Source organism: Pipra filicauda, unplaced genomic scaffold, assembly GCF_003945595.2.
Source record: "Pipra filicauda isolate LSUMZ 115617 unplaced genomic scaffold, ASM394559v2 scaffold509_size397805_pilon, whole genome shotgun sequence".
Taxonomy (NCBI): Eukaryota; Metazoa; Chordata; class Aves; order Passeriformes; family Pipridae; genus Pipra; species Pipra filicauda.
Genome location: NW_024104653.1, coordinates 239,758 through 261,903, shown reverse-complemented (window position 1 = coordinate 261,903; position 22,146 = coordinate 239,758). Strand labels below are relative to the sequence as shown.

At 41.4% G+C, this 22,146-nt stretch overlaps 1 long non-coding RNA gene across 1 annotated transcript; it reads right to left on the bottom strand.

The window, feature by feature from the left end:
- Positions 1 to 595: 595 nt before the first annotated feature.
- On the bottom strand, positions 596 to 6,777 carry LOC120324380. Its single transcript, XR_005565648.1, has 4 exons — positions 6,729 to 6,777; positions 2,928 to 3,067; positions 1,664 to 1,953; positions 596 to 851 (listed from the first exon to the last, which is right to left on the bottom strand). It is a non-coding gene; the product is annotated as an uncharacterized LOC120324380 (long non-coding RNA).
- Between the last annotated feature and the right edge of the window lie 15,369 nt (positions 6,778 to 22,146).

Genomic DNA, 22,146 nt, shown 5'->3' with positions numbered 1-22,146 from the left:
CCTTTGCTTGATTTCCTGCACATTGGGATGGATCATTCTGGAGTGGGAGGAGGTGAGACAAAAATTAAATGATCGCCTCTTCCCCTCTTCTCTCTATAGATGCATTGCACAGGATTTTTCCAAGTAGATACCCTAGGAGGCCACAGTCTGCTCTCCCAAAGTCCAGGGTTGATCCTGTTATTTCCCTTGCTCCCTCTTTTTGGGGTCCTCCACCATTTCATGGCCACTGCTGCCCTTGACCTCCGCATCCCTGAAGAGTTCTTCCTTGGTTGTAAGTGTGGGGTCCAACAGAGTGCTTGCCCACATTGGCTCTGTGATCATCTTCATTAGCAAATTCTCATCAATGCGCTCCAGTAACCCCCAGGTGCCGCGGTCCGAAGGGGGGACGGGACACGAGGAAGGGTGCAAGCAGAATCCTTTATCCAGGCATGCAAACTCTCTTTCTGTCCGCTCGGGAGCGGAACGGGCCAGAACATAGGGCGGAGCATGAGACAGACAAGCAGGGGGACAAACCAGGATAGGGACACCGGCAAAAGGGGGAGGAGTGGGGGAAGCAGGGAGCAGGCAAACTCATGGCAAGCCTGGGCTTGTCCAGGCTGTGCACTGTGTAGTGTGAATACAATGAAACCACATAATAACAGCAAAGTCCACACGACAAAGTCCCGCCAATTGCTGCACGCTTCTCTCCACGCCCGGAACTGTTCCCATCCTGAATCGTGTTCCTTCACACCCAGGTTGCTTGTGTGCTGGTTGACCTCCCAGCCAGTATCATAGCAGGGCAGTTTCATTAGAATGTCGAAATTCAGCATTTCATCAACTTTATTAAAACAATCTGTTGAAGGTACTTGTGTCTGGATAATGCAAAAAAAAAATATATATATATTGCCATGAGTTTTTTTCTGGAGTCCTAATAAACAGCTCAGGTAATTTTGCAAAGTAGGCAGCAATTTAAGCAAACAGAGAAGGAATCAGACAGATAAAGAGAGAAACCATTTACATTACTGTGAATTCTGGGTACATAAAATAAATGTATAAAGAGGAAAAACTGCACTGCCTTTTAAGAAAGTGCAATTTTTTAGCTTAAAATTGAGCTAAAACCTGCTTATATGAAAGAATTCTTGAATGAAATCCTGGCTCAAGTTAAATCGAGAGAAATCCTTGGTTGTGGCACAGCATCTGGCAGCATTTTATTGATCTTTGACAGATATGGATTTTGTTCCTTATTCTGCCAGGCATGACTGGGTTATTGTAGGCAAGTTGCTCAAGATCAAGCTTTGAAATGTGGTCACTTAATTTGCAAACCTCAGACTTTGGATTGCATTTTCAAAGCCTGTGGCCATACAGGCTGAGAGTGCACCTGTACCATATTGGCCTCAAATGGCTCTCTGAATGCTTAACATGTCTGAAAACCAAGCAAGAGAAGTCACAACTGAACAAGTGCTTTGCACACTTGCACTTTCTACTCTTCTCCAGATTGTTATAGCTGTAAGATAATAATGAGGTTATTCACAAAGACTTTGCTAAGTTAAAGTAAGCTTTGTGAGTTATACTAAAATTAGCACAGTAAATTCAAAATTCAGGCTTGAACATTCATATAGTAACATTGATATAGTTGAACATTCATATAGTAACTTTATTTGACTGTATGAAATGTTCTACTAACCTTTGTTGTTTTCTTTCAGCATCATCCTGCAGTCCCCAAGGAAGCAGTTTCACTTAATCACACCTTCCTGCCTGGGCAAAACGTGTTTGGCATTGTAAGTAAGTGAGTTTAAGAAAAAAAAAATGATTTTGTAGGCTCTTGTTGTAGGCAGTTGGTCTTTGATGTTCCTTCCCTTTGGGTTTGTTTTCAGTCACAAAACATCTGTTCTCCATGTAATTGGGAAAAGTTGAGATAATGTAATTAGGCAAACATCCTCTAGCTGCTGAATCTTCTTCCTGATGGGAGTTTAGCTGAAAAAAACCAACACTGATTCTTTTATCAAGCAGTGATTCTCTGCTAATCTGTTCAGCCTGGGTACCACTAAGAAAGAACTCTGGTCTTTTCATGAATTATTTGTAGATGGGGCTCCTCCTTGTGGGTGATGCTTGCAGCACAGGGCTGGGCAGAGGCGGGCCGGTCCCGGCAGCTGTCTGGGTTTAGGCACGGCAAATCATTGGTAATAATTATGCAAAAAGCATTTCAGTCATGTGCCAACACTTCACACCAGAGGTTCATGTGCAAGCCTGAAGGGCGGTTGATGGTTATGAGTTCTGGAGGTGTTTTTGTAAAGAGCCAGGCCAAGGTGGTGGTAAGGGAGATGTTCTCCCAAGGCCAGCTGGCCTTTATTCACAGCTGCCGTGCGAGAAAATAAGCAGGAACCTCTGACTCAATGGCTGCAAGGTGCAATGGCTGATATCACCAAGTTTGCCCACCACTCTTAAATTATTTTAAAATTAATTTCACATTAGCTGGAGATGCTGCTGCCAAGAGCAGCAGGCTTGGCAATGGCAAGAACCCTGAGAGGAAACACTTCCCTGTGTCCTGAATTAATGCAAAATGGCACTGACTCAGTCTGCCCACGGTTTAATTTCATGGTGATTTTTAGTCAAATATTCTTTTAGTAAAGCTGAAATAATGTACTGCGTCATAGCAGAATGTTATGCTGAAATGAAGGATCCTTTTGAAGTTGAAACTCTGTCCATTCAAGTTGGAAAAATTCAAATTTTTACCTTACTAGAATTTATACATAGTTTTTATATGCAGTTTATCTTTGATGTTCTATCTTATGATTTTCTCAATATAACCATTTAGGATTTTTTTTTAATTTAAAATTGAGTATTTATGAAAGGCAAACACTCTCAAAAGGAAACTGACACATTCTTTATAGAAATTATATAAAAAGAAATCTCCCATTCTTTTATATTAACAGAGGGTTTTATGGTACCTTTTGGAAGTACTGCTTCCTTTGTACTTAACATGTAGATTGCCTGGGCAGGAAGAGCAGTGGAGGATGGTTCTGGCTCTGATGGGGGTGTTTTTTTGGCTCCAAGCTTTGGCAAATGGCAAGGATAACATCCATACTCACTTGGAAAAGAGGGGAAAAAAATCAGTCATTCAACTTTGTTTCACTTTAGTACTGCTTTCTTTTAACTTTAAAGATAGAAGGAGAAGGGGAAGCAAAATTGTATCTCTATCCATTGTCTTTATTGTCTAGCAAACACATAAACCAGAGATTTGTCACAAAATCTCAATGAAAGAGATATGCAGGTGAATAGACAAGATCTAATAGACCCCACAGTCCTCCTTTGATGTGCTCTCAGTCACATTTCCACTGTAGACAGACACAAGCAATGACATTTCTGTGACCAGACATGCATCTGTGTGTCTAAGTGTGAGCAGTCACAAGTGCCAGGTCTGGCCCGCAGCCTCCACGTGCTGCAAATTTGTATGTACGTTTGTCAGCTGCTGTGAGCTCGCTTGGCAGAAGGAACATGGTCCAGGGACTTCTCATGTCCCTTTCCTCGTCCTGTAGTGTCACTCTACTGAGTCGTGAAGTGCCACCAGAGCAACCAGAGGAGTCACCAAACCAGTAAGTTTAATTTCTCATGGAGATTTAACTGAGGATATGCTTGAGACATGATGATGATCACAGTGCTGGTGTAATTTTCCATCTGGATTAGAGTTATAGCAGTAGAAATATACTATGAGAATAATAATTAAAAAACCCATTTAAGTTATCTGACTAAATCGTTATCTACTATTCATGCTACTGATTGTAGAAAAAAAAAAATCCTATACAGTTAGGTGAAGCTTTTTCTATATAGGTCCTTAAGAAAATAAGCCAATTTGTTTGCTCATTTTAGAATGGAAAAAGAATATTCAACAGCCATGAAAGGAAAGTAAGAATTATAAACAAAATATTTTCTTAAAATCAGTCTACAATAGTCTTGTCAAGAAGAAATGAAACAGTCTTTGTGTGATTGTCACAGAAGTAATGAGATCGTAAACAGCTGAAGTAGTTGCAGGATTTTATAAATGCATTTGGAATTTAGAATTACTTCCTACCTTTAAGATAAAAGCTATTTTGAGCACACTAGGAAGTAAGTTGTTTTAGCAGTAAGTTATTTTTTGACTGCAAACTATGGGTTTCTTGTACCTTTTTCTAAAAACTATTATGTTGGCTTTGGAGATGGTATAGAAGATGGAGGATAATGGAATGTGAGAGGAATTGTTTAGTAAATATATAAATATGATGTATGGACTTATTGACAGTTGTATTTCTGGCTCAGTCAATAATCCAAACAAGTCTTTCCTGCAGAAACTATTGTCACTGTATTGTAATTAATGCAAATTTCTTTTCCTAAAAGACTGACAGAGATACACCTTTTAAAATTCAATGCACAAATTGTTCCTCAGAGGAAGAATATACTAGCTTGAACAACTTGAAAAGAACTAATAAGATAAAAATTGAAAAATATGTGAGCTAAAAATATCTGATTTAGGAGAGAAATTGATATTTGAGTGGATAAGCATGAAATTATGATCTGCCTGCCCATCTCACCATGTAGATGATGAACAGGCACTCCATGGCAAGGTGTTTTTTTCTTTTTTTCACTATAACTAGTCCTATATTTTATGAGAGCTTGATCCTGACATTTATGAGATATTAATTCTATCATTGTCCGAAACACAACAGAACTGTCGGTGCTAAAATTTGTGTGAACTGCTCAGGCAAATAGCACCATCTGCAATCCAGATCTCAGCCTAGAAAGAAATAACTGCTCCCCTGAAAGAGAGGCTGACTTCAGAAAGGGAATTTATTGAGATGACTATAACTGGGCAGAGATACTGTTAGAGCCTCTGGTAAATCAGATACTGATGATTATCCTGGTGTTTTGCACTAAGTGGACTTCTCACTTGAACTATCTAAAAATTATTATGTTGCTAAATATGGTCAGCAAAAATCAGTACTCCTTGAGGGTACCTCCTCCAGTTCACCTGTAAGAAATCCTAATAATTTGTTCAATTTACTGATAGGGACTAAATGTAAGGCCAGAGAGACACAGCCACGTAGGAAGCACTTTGTTTTGGTACCATATCTGTGTACCTTCTGAACATACCTTAACTTGGCCTCTCTATGGCAATGAAACACACATTATCATTTTCTGAAACAAAAACTGTGTTTGCATGATGCCCCGTGTGCTGCCCTCCAGGTTCTTGGCTCCTGGAAGGAACGGGCCAGCCTACTGAAGTCGTGGGGGAGCTGTACTGTAGCATTCCCATTCTGCTTTGAATTTTTAAGAAGAGTGTGTGATATTTGAGTTTACTCTATGTGACAGCTGGAAAGCACCATCTGAAGAGCGTTTCTGCTTGTTATTTCTTACATCTGTCAGAATGTTTGGCCCAGCTACTAGTAGGGCTATCTGGGAAAGCTTACCCAGCTTGCAAGCCCGAGTGTGGATATGCTCTGGCTGGCACAAGCCAAATGACTCATGAGTCAAGAACACTTCTCTGCAGATTTAGCTCAGCTTTATGGTTTGATACTGCTTGGCCTTTGCTTTTTAGCTGACATCAAAGAGTGTTAAAATAGTTGGGGTTTTGTCTCCAGGCATTTTCCTCAGTTTAAACTGGAATTTTCAAATATTTCCATTCCACAGAGCAGCAAATACAGTATTTTGTGTCCAGAGTTTTTCCTCACATGGCACACATTGAGCAGCCATGTCCTTTTCAAGTCCCTACTTCCATTATTTGGCCTTCGCTCTCATTACTTAAACGAACAAATGCTCTTTAAAAGCTGGACTCTTTGTTTTCTGGAGGGAATTATTGGAAACCTTGTTACTCAGTGTTGAATGTAAATATTGCCATTTTGCAAAGACACAAAGACCAAAGCTTGTGTCTTTATAGGTGAGGCCTTAGTTTTGCTCTCATTTTCTACCTCCTGGCAGCTTAGGCACACAGCAGGTCTCACTGGGGCTGGCAGCAATGATAGCTTCCATTAGTTCTTCCATCCTTCTAGGCACATGACAAGTTTAAAATAAAATCTAAATTAATTTTTCATTTTTATTACAGAAATCCTAATAAGTGCAGCAAGTAGGATGGATGGGTGTCAACCTCCAGAAGTGTTTTATTTTTCTATAGTGAAAAAAGTTCCAAGAGAAAAAAAAATAGAGTGAAGCAAAATAAAAAAAAAAAAGAACAAAAGAATACCATAAGCTACAACAAAAAGTAAAAGTGGTAGAAGGGTGAAAGGTATGCCAAAATGAAAATTTCAAGCTTTGAAATAGAAAATTTGTTTCAAATAGGCTATTTTTATAACCCTAAAAAACCATTTGCTTGGTACACTGATATGCTCAAGAATCCCCTGGTGGGCACCAATACAGGCTTAATTATTTTAAATTATCACTCCTAAAGGATTTTTTTCCTCTCAAGAATTTTTTCTTCCGTTCTCAACTATACATTTGAAATGGATATTATATTGCGGCACATATCTGTCCCCTGAAGCTACTGTTAGCCTTCCTTAGCGTGCCACAGATTGCTTCAAGCCCTGAGTAAAAGTCAGTTCACCAGTGTGACACCTTGACATTGTTAATTGTCGCTGAAGCAGATGTTCTGCAGATGCTGTTAGTGAGGATTCCCTCATTATTCAACAAGTAGGAATATTTTCTTATGCTTTATTTGAAGAGCCATTTGTTTCCAGCAGTTTAACAGTAACATTAAAATGTTAAAGGGTAATACAAGAACTTACCTATCCCAGTTTGTTGACACTGTTTTTTGCATTTTCTGAAGTCTTGTATTTTATTAATTCACATTTTAGTGAATTGGGGATGAGAGGCTGGACATGAATCAGCAGTGTGAATTCACAGCCCAGAAAGCCAAATGGGTCCTGGGCTGCACCAAAATAGGTATGGCCAGCAGGTTGAGGGAGGTGATTCCATCCCTCTACTCCGTGCTGGTGAGACCTCTCCTGAAGTGCTGCATCCAGATCTGGGGTTCCTAGCACAAGAAAGACATGGACCTGTTGGAGTTTGGAGCAGGTCCAGAGGAGTGTCACAAACATGATCTGAAGGCTGCCACTATTTATGAAGTAAGATGATTCACTTACGTTTGCACAGGAGCAAGATGTCTAAGTCCCCTTTCTGGACAGCCCTTGGCTACCATGTTGGCACCTGTCGCTCAAAGTTCAGAATAAGCTGGATGCAGCCATCAAAACTCCCACTGGTGGTTATGGCCTAAGCATGGGTGTGGGGGAACATGTCACCACAGTGTCCAAGGTCTCTCTACAGAAGTTAAGATTCACTTTGACTGACATTTTTGGAAAAAGAGGCTTCATTCCTTTTGGAAATTGAGCTGCCCTTGGAAGGAAACCAGTGGGAGATTTGATTGTTGATTTTTACAGCTGGAAGGAGCAAAACAGTGAAGGAACTTAATTACAGTTCAGGTACTTGGATACAATTTCTCCCACAAGCAGCAGACTACAGTAATGAGTGTCACAGGATGCTACAGTGTTGGTTGTCATTCAGAATAGCACATAACCCCCCTAAAAAAATTAATAAAATATCATAAAAATCACTGTAGTGCAACCCCAAAAGATCTGAGATAATCTGAAGTTACCACTGTCTTGTGGCATGGACTTAGGTCCTTCCTCTCCCTTTTAAATGATGCTGAGCAATTTGGACAAATGTTTTTTTTCAAAGTGCCTATCTGATGCCTATTATTTTCCCAGGGAAATAACTATTTTTTTCCCATCTTTCACCACTAGCTTATTGTTGGAGTTCCTCCTGTAGCGTGCCTGCCAGCTTGGGGTAAAGTTGTGATCATGGAGTGGCTGAGGAAACTGGGGTTGTTTAGTCTGAAGAAACCTGAAAGGAGATGTAAACAGGTGGGGTTGGTCTCTTCTTCCAGGTAACAAGTGGTAGGATGAAAGGAAAAAGCCTCAAGTTGTACCAGGGAACATTTAGATTAAATATTAGGAAAAAAATATTCACTGAAAAGGCGGTCAGGCATTGGAACAGGCTTCCCCGAAAGTAGTGGAATCACAATCCCTGGAAGTGTCCACAAAACACGTAGACGTGGTGCTTAGGGACACGTTTTAGTAGTGGACCTGACAGTGCTGGGTTCGTAGTTGCACTCAATGATCTTACAGGTCTTTTCCAACCTTAGCGATTTTGTGGTATTATGATTCTATGCCAGGAGCGGCAAAAGCGGCGAGCCGCGTCCCTTGCCTTGCTCAGCCGGGGCCGGGAAACGAGAAGCCAGGCAGGGGGCAGCATCTGATCAACCAGCGGCCCCGCTCCGGCCCTTCCCCAGCCCCGCTCCGGCCCCGCACCGACCGCTGTGGGTGCAGCCGCTTCGGAAGTTTTGCGAGCACGGGCAAGAAGTTTTGAATCCCTTTGATAAGCTGCAGTAGATTTTGTGATAGCGGAGGATCAGAACAGTGACAGTCTCATGGGTGAAGTTATTTATACAGATATCAGAATGTTCTGAAATCTACTGCCATGTAATTGGTGTGGCATTTGTGGCTAGAGAACTGAGTGCTAAAAAAAGTAGTGGGGACAGTAAATGGAACATCTGACTGTGGACTTTTGTAGTATCTTATCTAGAGTGCTGATTTCAGCTGAAGTAGATCAAAAAGTGACAACTATTCCAGTTTACTGCTAATCCGACAGTTACTTCCTCTAATATATGTATGTATAGGTTCTTTTTTCCTGGTTGTTTTTGTAGGGACACAAAGAGCTGCAGATTGTGGTGGCACTTTGAATAATAGAATGCCTGTACAGTTATTTTCTTCCACAGCTGACACTGGAAGTCACAGATAAGGGTATGAATTGCAAAATTAATTGAATCAGTTCCTGACCCTCCTGCAATGGATACTATGCAAAAGGAAACAGTGACAACTCCTTTTTAGACCATGAGTACCTGAAAATGAGCAGCTAACAGTCAGTATCACCAATCCTAGGAACCTTTGTGGAGTTAAGCCTGTGCAAAGCAATTAACACCTGTCATATTTAGTTTGTTCTTTCTTCCACCTTATTCCTATGAAAACTATGGAAGCAGCGAAATATCTGTGAGATGTTTGGTCCTTGAGAATGTCAGGCTTTGATCACCTCCTCCCACTAGATGTGGCACTCTGTATCACTGGGCAAGGCTTAGCTCTAAGGCCCCAGCTCTCCTTACTAGGGAGTCACAGGACATGGACATGTCTTCTGTGGCCTTTTTATGGATGTGAAGTTAAAAATTATCTCTGCAACAACCTTCATCTTCCTGGCAGAGACACTGTGGCAGATCCAAGCGCTGGCTAGAGACCCAGTCTTGAACCCAAGTGAGCTCTCCACCCACCCTGGCCAGCCCCTGGGGCTTTGGGCACATCTTAATCCATCTGACTGCCAGGTGTCAAGAAACTTGGCGGGTTGCTGCCTGCATTATTAAAGCAATTGCCTGCTGCAGAAAGATTTGCATTGTCCAAAAAGAAATAGAGGTCAGATGCAGTCTCCATCTTTGTGTGGTGTGTTGTGGTTCTGGTCTGCCCCATGGAGATCTTCAGAAGGAGATACAGGGGATTCCTGGGAAGCCAGGATAGCCTGCTAGGCTGGTGTTGATGAGGTTGTAGCAAGGACAGTGTAGGTAGCTTTTTAAGATGACGGCCTTGTGCCTGCTAATTCTCCTCCCTGTGTTAGCACACTGAGATTCATAATGTAGTACACAATTATAGCCTAACTGATTTCTCAGCCAGGGTTAAACAGCAGATACCATCCCTTCCACAGCCCACTGGAGTGCAGGGGAGATTTGTCTTTTCTTAAAATTGGAACAAGATTTGTCCTTGAGGGCTATATTCAGAAATGAATTCAGACAGACTGGATGTATCTAGTCCAGAAGTAATTTAGTACTTACTTTTCCTAGACATTTCCCTGGAGCTCTTATGCTGCCTGCTGAGATATTCTCAGTCCAGGTCAGCAGGTATAGGGCTTCCCTCACAGTCAGGTCAGATTAGGGGAATTAGCCAGAGTGGTGCCAAGTTCACTGAGGCACCCAGTTGAAAAGATACAGAATATACATTTCTGTGGCAAAGTACATGACAGCAAAAAGTGCTGTCAAGGCTGCTGCCTTCTTCTCACTGCTGCAGGTCTGTTTCTGCCTCATATCTGTGACTCCTATAAACAACAGTCATAATCTCACAAGAGGGAGCCACAGTGTTCCCTCATCCTTGTCAAACATCCTTACCCAAAACCATGACATTTTTTCTGTCTTCTCAGACCCTTTCTCTCTGAAGTCCTGCATCTCTCCCATACGACCCTGAAATGGGACATAGTTTTGACAGAAGGGCTTGTGCTCCTGTCTCTCTTTTATTCCCCTGCTTTAGCAGTTTATTGCAGCTTCCTGGGATCTGGCAGCTGTTTGGAGCTCTGGTCTCTTGATTTGCTAAGGCGTACTCATCACAAGTCAAGGAAGTAAACAGTGGGTGCCACTTCAAAAGAAAACGGTGACTCTTACTCTGTTCCTTGAAAGAAGTGAATCATCTGAAGGATTCCTGGCTTTGGGTGCCCCAGGCGTTCAAGCACCTATCTGCAGTCCTGAATTAATCCCCTCAGATCCTCAGAATTGCAGCCTGCTCCCTCCACCTTGTTTATTATTTTTCAAGAAGTTAGATGTCCATACACTTCATGGGATGGAGTCAGACAAAATCTATCCCTGAAGAAATACCCAGAAACCCCTTACTCAGATATTCCTGACCCCATCCCATGGGGTTCATAGACATCCATTTTGTAACAGGGAATACTGTGCTCTACTCAACAAGTTCAGTATTGCCTGAATGCCTTACTGGTTTCCCAGGGGTTTGGGTCTTTGTCTTTCATTTTTTTCCCTATAAGTTGTCTATTTTAAATGGTTTCTTAGTTGTAGATCCAGTTTACATCTTATGGGGTTAGGCCAAGTGAAGACAATGGTTTTATACCAGGGAGGCTGATATGGTTTGAAGCTGGCTCCCTGCCAAGTCTCCAAACCTTACCACGAGAAGTGTCGTGTGTCCCCCCGCCCTAAACCTCAGGGAGAAGAGGGAGGAAAACAACCAAGAAAAACCGAAACGAGAGAGAGACAGCAAAAGCAATATATATATATATATATATATATATTTACACTTATGTTACAGGTATATACAATTGAAATGTATATACAATTTCACAAGGGAACGGGAAGGGGGAAGGGAAAAGGAACAAAAGCAAAATAAAATATATATATATATCCCGATTAGTAGCCCAATATCTAACAACTAAAAGAGTTAGCAAAGAGATATCTCACTACTCTCCTTGGGACAACCGAGAGTCGCTCCGGAACGATCGCCGGCAACCTCCATCTCCCAAGGTCAGCAAGGCCTTACCAGGCCTCACTCCCCAACACGGCAGACTCAACAGCAGGGAACCTGCACCTCCAAGCCGCCGGAAGGAAAGAGAGCAAAGGCCTCTCCTCCTTTCTTCTTATAGCCCAGCGTACGTAAAAATCGTCTGGAATACTGGGTAAATCTGGACCCTTCCTTGGTTACAAACTGGTCACCAAGGAAGGCCTAGGCCAAACTACCACAGAGGCAATGACTTACTTTCTCTAGCCATCCTCATGGCCCATCACCTATCTCTAGATTTTTAGTGCCCTCCAGTTAGTCCATACTCATATTCAAATAGACAGAAAAATGCACTACATTATCAAGAAATATCTCTTTCCAGTCTTTTTTCCTTGCATAAATTTGGACATGTGCATACTAGCACTGGGAGCAGATGAAGTGGGACCCTAAGCATTGTTATGACTTACTTGAGGCTCAAGTTTTTGTACATTATTTCCTATTCCAGTAATGGGCAAATGGTGAAACTCTCAAATAGAATTTTTTTTCCAATGAGTTAACAAGCTACAGTACTTAAAAGTACTGTAAGGATTTGTAAGATCAAATGCTTGTATCATTCTCTGTGAAGTTAATTCGATTCAAGCACTTACTCTGCATGACTAGGATCTTAAATTTCAACTGTATGTGCTTCACTTTTTCACATATGGGCCAGGTTGACAAAATGCATAAATACACAGCAAATTGCAAGCATGTTTATTTTCACATTCAATTTTAATTAGGACAAGACCACTGTGATTCGTTTGAAAGGTTCTTGGGACCCATTTTAACGACATCCTGTCGTTTGTTTTTTTCCATGCAAACTTTAGCTGACATACTCATGGAAAAGATAATTAGCAATATACAAATATACTCCTCAGAAAGCAAACTTGTCTTTGTTGCTTATTAAAACAAACAAACACATTGTTTTTATTCAGGCATGACAATTTTGTAGCTAATACGTATGTAAGAGAACAACTGAAGTGAAATGTTTGATATCTCTCCTTCTGAGTCCTTAGATGCAACATGGAGATCTGGACAAAAAAAAGACAGGGAGGTCTCTTCCCTTGCTATGAAAGTGCCTGCTAGAAGAAGACTGGCACTTCTCATCTACAGTTGCTAAAATGGAAGTAAGAACCCCAAGTTAGCTCTGGGAATCTCTCCATTGCATGGTGGGGACACACTGCCCCATTTCTGCCCAGAGGAATCTCATCAACCATTGCCCAACGTGAGTCTATCCACACTCCTACAGTGGTCACACACATGATACACAATGATGCTGTGCATTAAAACAAACAAAAAAAAGGATGTATGTTGGTGTGAGTTGAAACAGTTTAGAAAAAACAGACTGCCCTCACCACGTTCTCTGGTATGGTTGTTTACCTATGCAGTGGAATGAGCTGCCAGATTATCTTTTGCTCCAATCCTTATGGGAATGTTTTGTTGCCAACCTAAGGCATTAATAATTAACCTAAGGCTTTTCTTGATCTTCCTTAAGAGAATTTACAGAATTTATGCTTTTTCCTAAGTGTGTACCAGAAGAAAATGTTGCTATTCCAGAGAACAGCACAGTCCCATGTCCTTCTACTTCAAGCTCTTATTATTTATTGATTAGTGCTAGAGTCTCTGGAATAATTCCTTGTGACCATGACTGTTCTATCTTTTCCCAGTTAATTTACAAATTGGACTATTACCATGGTAAACATTAAACATTTCATTGTAAACTGCTTCACCAGTGGATCAGTTTTATTTTTCTCAAATTGTCTTGTATGCAGGATTGTCTGGGTGGCTCTTCTGCCTTGGTTGCTGCTGACACCCTCTACTGTTTTGCAAGGTAACTCCTCTCATTCTGCCTGGTTTGTTTGGGGGTTTTTTGTTTGTTTTTTTGGTTTGGTTTGGTTTTTTGTTTGGTTGGGTTTTTTTCCCGCACAGCTTGCTAGCATACAGACAGTGCCAAAGTACGCAAAAATTTCCATGTGGCTGATGGGTATTCTGCAGGGAGGAAGAGAAGACATGACAGAAGTCACTTTTCATTAGTGCAAGTGTCTTTAGTGCAACACACAGAAAAAAGCGCAGTAAGTGGCAACTTCTTTAGTTGCTGATTTTTTTGCGAGAATGAACTCTCTTTGTCAAGGAGTCAAAATGAGTTTCATGCAAATTCATAGAAACTCTTATCTCTTGAAGTTCTAGAAATATCCTGTTAGATGCATAAAAAGCTTTCTCTTCTGAGCGTTTATATTTCAGTAGGTGGCCTCCTGTGTTTACACATGCCAAGCATCCAATACATCAACCCTTGTCTTCAGGCCTTTGAAGGGAACTTGTGATGGAATCTACTCCATGATGAAAGTTGATCAACTGTACAGAGTGGATCCTTTAAACTTCTTGTCAGTTGTATAAGAGCCTTAGTGGGATGGGTGGGAGGCCTCCTATTAATCCCACTGAAGTCAGAGGAAGGACTCCTGTTAACTTTAACAGGCCTTGGATCAGTGTCTATGGGAAGATATTTTATAAATCCCAGCTTGCCTTGAGCGGTCTAATAATGCTCACAGTTCTTATAACTTACTACAACGTGTTTTGATACAAAGTCATTCTTTACTTCATTTTTTTTCTAGGGCTGCTCAGAGGATTAAGGTCATCGTCTCAAGCTAAAATTTGGGGTCTTGGAGGTGAGGAGAAGAAACTGGTGGTAGGGCTAGTATTTTATCTGATGCAGCCCTGTTTATTTGTGAATAATGTAAATAGCTCTTTTTTTTCCTCAGAGCACAGCTGGGATCAAGAAGGTTACTACCCTTTTGCTTCTAGCACCAAAACCTTCTTGCAAAATCGTCTCTCTGTCTTTCAAGAAATGGACTCTCTTGCTTGCCCACAATGCAGCTGTTGTATGACCATGCAGCACTCTCTTGTGCAGTCTGTTTGCTTTATATTCCACTATAAATCAGATCCTTGCTCACAGTTCCTCCTATGAGAGACTATTTCCCTACTTAACACCTTCTGTTCAGACTCCATTTGTCCTGGATATTTGTATTTAAAATGCAAGTTTTTGGGGGAAGTGACCATTTTGTGCTCTGTGTTTATACATCTGTAGTCTCTTCATCCACTCTGAGGACGACAACTACAATAATAATAACAATCAAAACATGGTATTCCCAGTTTCTTGCTACTCTGCCCACCATCCCCTCCGCCCAGTACTACTTGGGTAATCCTATCTCAAGTGAGTTTACAGCTGCAAAAGAGTTTATAGGATGGCTGTTTCCAGCCCCATATATCCCAAAAAAGAACTGGAAGGTGCCAAAGGGGTAAGGGAAGTTGACAGCAGAAAGGGAATGACCTGAAATAGTGTATCTGGCTACTTCTTTCCCAACTAAAGCTCACAAAAGGCTGAGTCACCTGATTTAGGTATGGGGACAGAAATTCAGGATTCCCAAGAGGAAAGAGGGAAAGGTTACAGCTAGCATCTGCAGAACTGTTCCTGTGCATGTGGGCATCTTGTTTGGAACAGACCAATGGTCTCTGAGAAGCATTGAGTTATTAATGTGAGTAAATGAAAAACAAAATCTTGTCAAGTCTCCTGATGACAGGATTTCCTGTCTTAAGGTTTTAAAGCTTTTTGGAAACAAATTCTTTTCTTCGAAGAATGACTCTGTACCAAGGAAGAATTCACTACGTTTGCATCAATTTGTCAGATGGTGAATTTGGACTCATTGCTGTTGCTTATCCTGCTGTAACGTGGGATTGATTTGTGAATGTGCAGTGTTTACAGAGGGGAATGTGAACTGGGCACATCCAGAGAGTTACAGTTTGTCAGTGTAGTTTCTCTAAAAGGAAGATAATATGCAAACATTTGTAACGTAGCTTGGGTGCCAACCCAATTCTGGGGGCCTGTAGTGTTCATTATAATGGCACATTGCATTCCTTATTGCTGGGAGATCGTTTTATCACAGCATTCAAAGTATAAACTGAAGTCAAAGTAGAAACCAGCTTTTTTTATTGCTGGTGGGAAGGTCATAATGTACCCTGCTGAATGAGCGTTCAGGGCACAGCAGAGGGCATCCTTAAACAGAGTTACCGATCCAGCCCTCTGACATGGCTGTGCAGGCAGCAGCATTTAACTTAAGTTGGGCAATTGCACTGCTGCTTTCTGTACCGTCACTGTGCCACCCAGGGCTCTTGCTCCTCTTGCCCCTTCTCACAGTGGGATTATGTGACACAGGGCAGTACCATGCTGAGACACCAGCCCTGAATGAACTGCCTTGGCTACTGGGAGCATTTATAATCGTGGTGATGCAATGCTTGCCCTTTCTGAGAAACTACGTGCTGTCGTTTAACAGGCTCTGTGTTGACATCCCTGTTCTGTTTGTACCCTTGAGTATCTTCTGCTGAGCCACAGAAACATATTCCTGTAGCAGATGTATCCAAGCCATCCTCTATGGCCCCGGGTACATACAGAGTACAGTGTACAGATATAAAATAAAAATCATTCACCTTCTCTGTCTATTTCAGAGCTCTTTTGGCCTCCCGATGTTCTGGCCCGTGTTCTTCTGGCATATTTGAAACTCTGAATGGTGTGCGTAGGAAAGAAAAAAGTTATGCTGGAAATACAGGCCACTGCAGAACAGCTGTGTTGTGCCTATCTATCATTAAATAAAGAATAGAGCTCTAAAAGTGTTTACAGATTGTAAAACAAAAGCAGATTGAATATGTTTTAAACTCTAGGAACTAACCTAAAATTTGCTATAAAACAAATATATGGCTTACAGCTGGAAACCTGTCAAAACACCCAAATGATTGCTCTGCACTGTCTGGAAAGAGTTTCTGTGCCCAAAGGCTTCAGAACAGCAACAGATGTGCTATTGCGTAAGAGAGACATCCCTGTTTTGAATTTCAGTTTATGGCACAGAGAAGTAAAGTTCTTCTCCTCTTACCCAGGTGCCTCTGCTTCCTCCTTAACATCTTGCTCCATATACTTCTCCTGTGTTAAAGAGATTATCGGAGATATAGAAAGATGGGAACATACATCATTTTAAGAAGCGAAAAAGCCATCTGGCTCAGTGTTTGTGGCTGGCTCTTAATTCAACCATGTTGGGTTTTTTCCATGCCCCTCAAGCCCCTCCTTTTCCAGAAACAATCTATGTGATCCCACATCTCTTCTTCAGTAACGTGTTCCAGATGGTCAGCTTTGTGCAGAATGGGTTTTCCCTAGCTTCTCAGTTTTTTCCTAGGTTGTTTTTTTTTTCAGACTGCTTCCCTTTCCTTTGAAACCCCTTTACCCAATCATCTAGCTCTCCCTGGATCTTTTTCCCAGTTTTTATAATGCAATCAAAAGATATTTGTCTCACACAGGTATTTTTATCAAATACTCAGTCCCTGCCACACAAGGCTATTGAGGCATTTCTTGTCCTTAAATGAACATGTGGAAGAGAGCTCATGACAAGCTCTGTAAGTAGCCAGTTTTATAGACAGTATTCAATTAATCAGTATGAATTCAGCATTTTTATTGAATATTTTATTCAATGGATTAAATAACACTCCTAGTATCAGTTAGCAGTATTGCCTCTTGCACTTGAGGATGGCATCTACACTTCGAACTGCTTAGCTCTGTAGTTCATATCTATCTCCTTGCTTCCTGGCTATCCACATGGCACCTATTTGCTCCTAGACCCTCTTTTGCAGGAACTGGTTCCCTGTGAAACACACTGTGCATGTGATTCTGGAGGTCTCTCCTCCCTCCTGAGACCCCTCCCCTTAGCCAGGAAGGATAAGTTTGACTGCCTCCCCTTACATAGCCCTCTGGCAGCCTCTGCACCCTCAATCAGCCTCACCTGCTCTCCTGTGCAGTCCAGGACAAGTAGCATTTACTTTTCATTACATGCCATAAAAACACTCTATATATTGCTGGGCTGCATCTCTGGCAGCAAAAGTCTTTTGGACATTTTAAACTGAAATGAAAAAGCCCATAAAAGTTTATTTAATAATTGTGAATCACACTGGCTCAATGGGCTCTGTCTGTGTTGATAAGTGAGATCCCCAGGCATTGCCCTTCCAGTCCCTGGGCAGGCTACAGAGCATGGCAGGCAGAGCCAAAGTGCCCCCCTGAGCAAAGTGGTGTTATCCATGTATGTTATCCCAGGAATTATCCCATTAAGGTACCTGGGCCATGAGGGGACCTAATGGCTGGGGCTGAAATGGTGCCAGGCAGCCAGGCTGGGGAAGGGGAACAGATGCGTGTCAGTGTTCTAGCCCTGTTTAGTCTGTTCATATTGGTGGAGCTGAGGACGTTGTATTTACAAGAAATTTTAGAAACTGGAAATAATTATGAAAACATCCTGAGGCCTCATGGGAGTTCAATAATTTTGAAGATGGAAAAAGATGTTCTTTTATAACTGGAGTGTTATACCCTCAGTCCTCCCTGAAAGGAAACAGCCAGCTTTCCTGGACAAGAAGTAAGACAGGGCTGATTAGGTTAGGAAGATTTTCCACATTTTCCATCTGTCGGTGCAAATTTTTGAGGCAATGAATGTGTGACATCTCACAAATTCAAGAGAGTCTCTCAATCTATAGCTGGGGGCTATTCCTGCTCAATGAAAGCTCAGCCTTTAATGTACAGATTTCCGGGAGAGAAGCAGTCTGCAGTGCCAGACACCCATGCACAGCCTGTCTCCAGCCTTGCCACAGCTTGGAGGTCTGTGTGGGAAGTGGGCTGGTCACCTACCCAACAGTCTTCAGCACAAATCCCTCTCTGAACTGTTGCTTCTCCCAGACTGCAGCCACAGGAGTGCATCAATTAAATTTAGAGGCATAGTAAAATGCAAAATAAGAGAATGCCTTCTATAAATACACCTTTAAACAAAGAGGCTTTTTTTTTTAACACGGAAAAAAATATTAACCGAAACAGTGCATATCTCACAGCTCTTATTGTTTAGAAACAGGGATTTTATTTTTCCAGTCTGCTCTTAATTTTTCCATTCTCTCTCAATTTGGACTGCATTGCAAATACAGTACAGCTACATTTCTGCTTTCTGTCCTACACCTTGCAGATCACACTGACAACGAATTAAGCAAAACATTGCTCAGAGTTACAAGAATCGTTTGATTTACAGAAACTCCTAGGCTGGAGACACAACATGTTCTCCTGCAGGAGACCAAAAAAGAATGTTGTATGGATTATGTTGCATATTTTTATTAATATCTTTGTTGTCTCTCTGAGTTCATACCAGTTATGAAGGAGAAAAACTTTCAGTGTGAAATCTTGCTTATCAAAGTTGATAAGTAAGCTCAGTTCCACATCTTTAAGAGCAATCAGTCAAATCAACCTACTTTTTTTTCATGTTCCCTGGTGGGAAAGTCATCTGAAAGCTAGCTGTTTGTATTTGTGTTCAATACAAGCATTAATAAAACTAATTATTTCGTATTGCAGAGGGTTCTATGAGGAATTATATCAAGATAAATGCATTATATGCACGTACTTATTGAAGGCTTTTCTCCGCTTTTTTTTTTCTAGAATAGTAAATGAGCAAGAAAACACTGCAAACATGTTCATCTGATTTGAAATAAGACATTGACTGAATCACATTTGCAACGGTTTAATTTAATTTACAATAGTTTTTGAACATCTGAGTTTGCCTAAATACCCAGGAAGAGTTAATGTTAACCTCACTTGTTAAAAGAAAAATCCTGTTGTGATAATTAGCTTTTTCAGCATAATGTTGGTGATGAAGATGTTTCCAGTCTCTAATAGAGACCCTGTAATTGTGCCCTCTGCTTCTCTCTCTCTTTCTATTTATCTCTGAGAGTGCAACTGAATTGTGGAAACCCACAACTTGGGAACACCTGGATTTACACTTAATGCACTGTAGGATCAGGGCTGCTGTTTTCTCTAAGCATCACTGTCATGGAGTGGTTGCCTTCCACAAACAAACCATAGCTGCCTCCTTCTCATGGCTAAATATGCTGATCCAGTGTATGATCACCTCCAGATTCAGTCTGTCACAGACTATGTCTTCTGCAAAATTTTGCTGCCTACACAATGAAGCATGATGGAGTCTGCAGCCTGTAAGATGCCCAGAGCTAAGACGTGGTCTGTTTAGTTTTTGGTCTGCAATCAGGATCATGCCTTTGCTCTGAGATGTTTGTCTTGTGATATATACAAGTGATTTTACAATGTAAATACTGTGGTTTAAAAGGTTACTTTCTTACTTTCTAGGTTTGTTCTTTAATCTAGCAGTTACACTAAAGTCTTGGGGATAACTCTTATCTGTTGGGAGCATGCCCTTCTCCGTTCAGGAGGACACAGGGATTGTGGCAGGTAAATGGGGCATCTGCTGTGCTCCTGGGAGCCTGGACCATCGTGTGGGTATTTCCTCTTTTCTCTAGATCTGCACTTGTGCTAGCTTAAGGGTTTGTAACCCTTGTAAAGTTCCTTAACAAAGGTGTTTGGGGAGTTGCTGTGGGTGGGCTGAGTGTCAATACAGGAACGAGCACAGCCTAGATGCAAGGTCTCGGGACACTGACAGCAGTGGTAGGTGGTGACAGCAAGGTGTCACAATGAACAGGGAAAGTAGCTTTGTGGCAGGTGTGGGGAGCAGCAGGAAGCCAAGGAGAAGACATCATGTTGTGAACGCAGTCCCTGTGCATTCACAACATGGGTCTCCTCTGATGGGAGCCATAACAGCAGCCTGGTGAAGGCTCCAGGCTGGCAGCTTTACCAGATCCATGTGACATTACATCTTTTGGCAGGGAAAACTTTGTGGAAAAAGCAAAAGTTACACTGGGTCTTGTTTTGATTATTTGTTTCTAACCTCACTACAAATGGAAAAAATTTCTCTGGTGAGTGTCTGCTTGTTGTTTTCCTATTGTTGTATCATCCTCCCAGCTCTCAGTAGGGACGAATAATCCTCAAATGCTACTCCAAAGGCTGACACTCAGGCCAGGTTATGGAGCTGCATCATTGGGGATGGATCATTTCCTTCTTTTTTATTTCTTTTCCTTCACTTTATTCTACTTCTGCTTCATTATCTCCTCCTTTTTTTTTCTTTTTTTTCCTACCTTTCCAAGGACTAAGTACAACCAGCAGTCCCTTCAGCAAACAACCCCTTTCTCTTCCTCCTAGTTCTTTTTATAGGTGAGGAAGATGGTTTGGTTGTGATAAACGTGAATATTTCCATACCCAGGACAAGTAAGGTGTAAGCAGCTCATACATACATGGGCAACCAGTATAAAGTAGGACATTTGGTGAATATTTCCCACCACCACCACCCCTCCCCCCAAAAAAAGAGTTTTAGGAATATCAATATAATTTGTAGTAAATTTGCAGCTCTTGAATCAAACTGAACCAAAGATTATGTTTGAATTGGCCTTTCTCAAGCATATATGGCCTTTTGAACTTCAGAGACTGAGCAGAAATCTCAGGCAACTATGGGCTCTACAGAAGGAGAAAATTTGTTCTCAAAGAACTGAAATACAGATTCATAGAATCAGAATAGTTTGGGTTGGAAGAGACCTTAAAGATCATCCAGTTCCAATGCCCCTGCCATGGCCAACCTTTCATTAGACCAGGTTGCTCAGAGCTCCATCCAACCTGGCCTTGAACACCTCCTTCGCTGCTTGAAGGTCAAAATCTGACATAGGAGAAGATCGGTAGTGAGGAGATGAAGGGAAAGAGAGTAGGAACAAATAAGCTTTTCTGCAACAGCAGTGACCTTAGTGCAATTGGATGTCTCATGTCACTGAGCGGATACACTGAGTTTTTTACTAGAATGTGAGTACATTTTTTAAAGGCAAAGATGTTATTTCAAATCCATGGAATTTTCCAGTGGGTAGTAATTAAAACCAGTCAAACTATAATATGTAAGAAATATACATGACATTATCCTGAGAAGTAAGTTTACTTCAGGATGACTTGAAGTTCATAGGATTTATGTTACGAGTAGGTAAGAGATATATTACAGTGCCTAAGTCATGTAGAGGAGGATTATGCAACACTTAGCTACATCTAGATCTGAACTTAGACCTTTTGTCCCTCACAGTTTAATGTCTTCATTTCAATAAAATCTTTGTTACTTTACTTGAATATACAAAAACATTCAAAACACACTTTTGTCCTTTGCTTTTAAGATTAAAGTATGATTCCTCTTGTTAAATAGTTGAAAAACTTAATCATAACATAAACACAAAGAATATTGTAATGCCATTCCTAATCCCAGCTGCCTTCATCTCTCCTCTGCCTGAAATAGAAAATAAGTATCCAACAATGTATAGAAACAGCACTTACACCTGATCCTTGCTAGCTTTTAAAGCATCTTACAACTCATATAACCATTGTTGTGAATGGCAGCACAAGGTCCTGATATCCCAGGTCTACCAGCTTGCTGGTCTGCTGGACCACACTCTCAGGTCTTGTTTCAAGACACAGGCATCAGAGAAGTTGAAGGTTATTTGCAATGTTTTTCCAGATTCACTGCCCTATCCCTCCCCTAAGTCCCAAAGGATGCACAGTCTCAGCCTCCTGCTAGTCCAGCAAAACTGTTCTGTTTTCTGGCTGTATCTGCCAACTCTGTTAAAGAGAAGGAGATCTTGCAGTGTATCAAAAAACTTAACTAGTCAATCAGAATCTTTTCAGCCAGATCATAAATTCTGGATTGCCTCTGCTTAAAGCCCATTGGCAGAGCAGGATCCTTCCATCGCCATCCAATTCCTCCCCTGGGCAGACTCTCTCACCACATCCCATCTTGCATGATGTGGTACCTCTTCCCTCACAGAGCTCTACAGTGCATTTAGTGTGATGTTCTGTGATGAAGAACTCCAG